The following is a 2,500-nucleotide window of genomic DNA, read 5'->3' on the forward strand; positions in this document are numbered from 1 at the left end:
AGGGCTGGATGGGGCTTTCGTATAGCAGGGACGGTGCTGCCTCTCGCTTCGCTCGCTGTCCGCCGCTCGCCGCTCGCTCGTGCAGCCAAAAATGGCCAGTTTTGGCCCGTTTTTGGGCCGTTTTGGCCAGTTTTTGGCCTGTTCTTGCATTGCGCGGTGACCGTCGAGAGCGGAGCAAAACGTCAGCCATCTCAGCACCCTGGAACCCCCCGGGTGGCACAGGGCTGGATGGGGCTTTCGTATAGCAGGGACGGTGCTGCCTCTCGCTTCGCTCGCTGTCCGCCGCTCGCCGCTCGCTCGTGCAGCCAAAAATGGCCAGTTTTGGCCCGTTTTTGGGCCGTTTTGGCCAGTTTTTGGCCTGTTCTTGCATTGCGCGGTGACCGTCGAGAGCGGAGCAAAACGTCAGCCATCTCAGCACCCTGGAACCCCCCGGGTGGCACAGGGCTGGATGGGGCTTTCGTATAGCAGGGACGGTGCTGCCTCTCGCTTCGCTCGCTGTCCGCCGCTCGCCGCTCGCTCGTGCAGCCAAAAATGGCCAGTTTTGGCCCGTTTTTGGGCCGTTTTGGCCAGTTTTTGGCCTGTTCTTGCATTGCGCGGTGACCGTCGAGAGCGGAGCAAAACGTCAGCCATCTCAGCACCCTGGAACCCCCCGGGTGGCACAGGGCTGGATGGGGCTTTCGTATAGCAGGGACGGTGCTGCCTCTCGCTTCGCTCGCTGTCCGCCGCTCGCCGCTCGCTCGTGCAGCCAAAAATGGCCAGTTTTGGCCCGTTTTTGGGCCGTTTTGGCCAGTTTTTGGCCTGTTCTTGCATTGCGCGGTGACCGTCGAGAGCGGAGCAAAACGTCAGCCATCTCAGCACCCTGGAACCCCCCGGGTGGCACAGGGCTGGATGGGGCTTTCGTATAGCAGGGACGGTGCTGCCTCTCGCTTCGCTCGCTGTCCGCCGCTCGCCGCTCGCTCGCGCAGCCAAAAATGGCCAGTTTTGGCCCGTTTTTGGGCCGTTTTGGCCAGTTTTTGGCCTGTTCTTGCATTGCGCGGTGACCGTCGAGAGCGGAGCAAAACGTCAGCCATCTCAGCACCCTGGAACCCCCCGGGTGGCACAGGGCTGGATGGGGCTTTCGTATAGCAGGGACGGTGCTGCCTCTCGCTTCGCTCGCTGTCCGCCGCTCGCCGCTCGCGCAGCCAAAAATGGCCAGTTTTGGCCCGTTTTTGGGCCGTTTTGGCCAGTTTTTGGCCTGTTCTTGCATTGCGCGGTGACCGTCGAGAGCGGAGCAAAACGTCAGCCATCTCAGCACCCTGGAACCCCCCGGGTGGCACAGGGCTGGATGGGGCTTTCGTATAGCAGGGACGGTGCTGCCTCTCGCTTCGCTCGCTGTTCGCCGCTCGCCGCTCGCTCGCGCAGCCAAAAATGGCCAGTTTTGGCCCGTTTTTGGGCTGTTTTGGCCAGTTTTTGGCCTGTTCTTGCGTGGTGCGGTGACCGTCGTGAGCGGAGCAAAACGTCAGCCATCTCAGCACCCTGGAACCCCCCGGGTGGCACAGGGCTGGATGGGGCTTTCGTATAGCAGGGACGGTGCTGCCTCTCGCTTCGCTCGCTGTTCGCCGCTCGCCGCTCGCTCGCGCAGCCAAAAATGGCCAGTTTTGGCCCGTTTTTGGGCTGTTTTGGCCTGTTTTTGGGCTGTTCTTGTGTGGCGCGGTGACCGTCGTGAGCGGAGCAAAATGTCAGCCATCTCAGCACCCTGGAACCCCCCGGGTGGCACAGGGCTGGATGGGGCTTTCGTATAGCAGGGACGGTGCTGCCTCGCGCTTCGCTCGCTGTTCGCCGCTCTCCGCTCGCTCGCGCAGCAAAAAATGGCCAGTTTTGGCCCGTTTTTGGGCTGTTTTGGCCAGTTTTTGGCCTGTTCTTGCGTGCCGCGGCGACCGTCGTGAGCGGAGCAAAACGTCAGCCATCTCAGCACCCTGGAACCCCCCGGGTGGCACAGGGCTGGATGGGGCTTTCGTATAGCAGGGACGGTGCTGCCTCTCGCTTCGCTCGCTGTCCGCCGCTCGCTGCTCGCTCGCGCAGCCAAAAATGGCCAGTTTTGGCCCGTTTTTGGGCTGTTTTGGCCTGTTTTTGGGCTGTTCTTGTGTGCCGCGGCGACCGTCGTGAGCGGAGCAAAATGTCAGCCATCTCAGCACCCTGGAACCCCCCGGGTGGCACAGGGCTGGATGGGGCTTTCGTATAGCAGGGACGGTGCTGCCTCTCGCTTCGCTCGCTGTCCGCCGCTCGCCGCTCGCTCGCGCAGCCAAAAATGGCCAGTTTTGGCCCGTTTTTGGGCCGTTTTGGCCAGTTTTTGGCCTGTTCTTGCGTTGCGCGGTGACCGTCGAGAGCGGAGCAAAACGTCAGCCATCTCAGCACCCTGGAACCCCCCGGGTGGCACAGGGCTGGATGGGGCTTTCGTATAGCAGGGACGGTGCTGCCTCTCGCTTCGCTCGCTGTCCGCCGCTCGCCGCTCGCTCGCGCA

The sequence above is a fragment of the Musa acuminata genome, unplaced genomic scaffold (genome assembly GCF_036884655.1).
Source record: "Musa acuminata AAA Group cultivar baxijiao unplaced genomic scaffold, Cavendish_Baxijiao_AAA HiC_scaffold_179, whole genome shotgun sequence".
NCBI classification, from domain to species: Eukaryota; Viridiplantae; Streptophyta; class Magnoliopsida; order Zingiberales; family Musaceae; genus Musa; species Musa acuminata.